The sequence below is a fragment of the Hermetia illucens genome, chromosome 3 (genome assembly GCF_905115235.1).
Source record: "Hermetia illucens chromosome 3, iHerIll2.2.curated.20191125, whole genome shotgun sequence".
Lineage (NCBI taxonomy): Eukaryota > Metazoa > Arthropoda > Insecta > Diptera > Stratiomyidae > Hermetia > Hermetia illucens.
In genome coordinates this window covers 98,515,323-98,516,470 of record NC_051851.1, presented here as the reverse complement: position 1 = coordinate 98,516,470, position 1,148 = coordinate 98,515,323, and positions in this window count along the sequence as shown.

Here is a 1,148-nt window from a genome sequence, read left to right as displayed (position 1 = left end):
GCTAGCGCTGTCGATTGAAGAATTTATTGAGATAGGGACTGAGATAAAGATACTAAAGTTTTGGGGGGCAGGTTATTAGACAGGGTTACCAATTTGTGGAATTCACTATGAACAGATGCGTATACTATTAACGGGGTCATTCTGTGTGTAGAATATATGTGCAAAGTGATTTTTCGATATTCGGAGTCGTTCGGAAATTATAGTGTTAAACAGGTGATAAGTCACATGCCAGATTTATGACGAGAGCCGTAATAAAGCTCGTATTTATCAGTCCGAATGACGTTCGAATGACTTCGCTAAAAGGACAATACTTGAAGCCAAGGCCGTACATTCAAGAAACCTAAGGTTTATGGACTAGGTATAGCAGATTAATGGTCAGTTAAGGTTTTATGGCTGAAAATCGCATTCTAATTTTCAAATGCGTTTTTCTCGAAACCGCATGTTGAAAATCGGCTGCCCAAAATCTATCCAACGAAATTCTTTGAAATTTTCACAACTTATTCAGAACATATTTCTACAGTCCGCAAACTAGGATGATTGCGACTCATTCAGTAGTTTTTTTTATTCATTGACGAAGCCATAAAAAACACCAAAATTAAAAAAAAAATAAACACGGCACCAAAAATGTATTTTCTAATAATCCTATTTTGCGGACTGTAGTTAAGTCTGTGCGTTAAAATGCTGTTTACGTTTTCTCTAAGATGATCGCAGCGCCATCTAGCGCGACAGCAGAAAAACACCTTTTTTTTTGGAGATGGGTGTATAAATTGCTCTGTATTTCAATAACGAACTATGTGATCTGGCTAGAACTACTATGGGCGCTCAAGATATTAATAAATCTATGGTGAAAAACTCGTATTTGCATTTCTATCCAGTTCTTAAAAAAAATTTCTAAAAAAGCCAAAAAAGAACGGGCTTCACACGGGATGACCCTCGCCACTCGCTGTCACTAAGGTATTACATTGAAGTATTGTGTACAGAGGCTTGCCAAATCAGTAGAGCCACTCGTATTTTTCATCTAATTTTAAGAACATCATGTATGTACTATTTATGTATGTACTATTTAGTTGCTATTATTATTGCTTTTGAAAGATAAAAGTTTTTACTACACTTTGTAATAATCTTTTTCAATGTTCTGGTGATAAAGC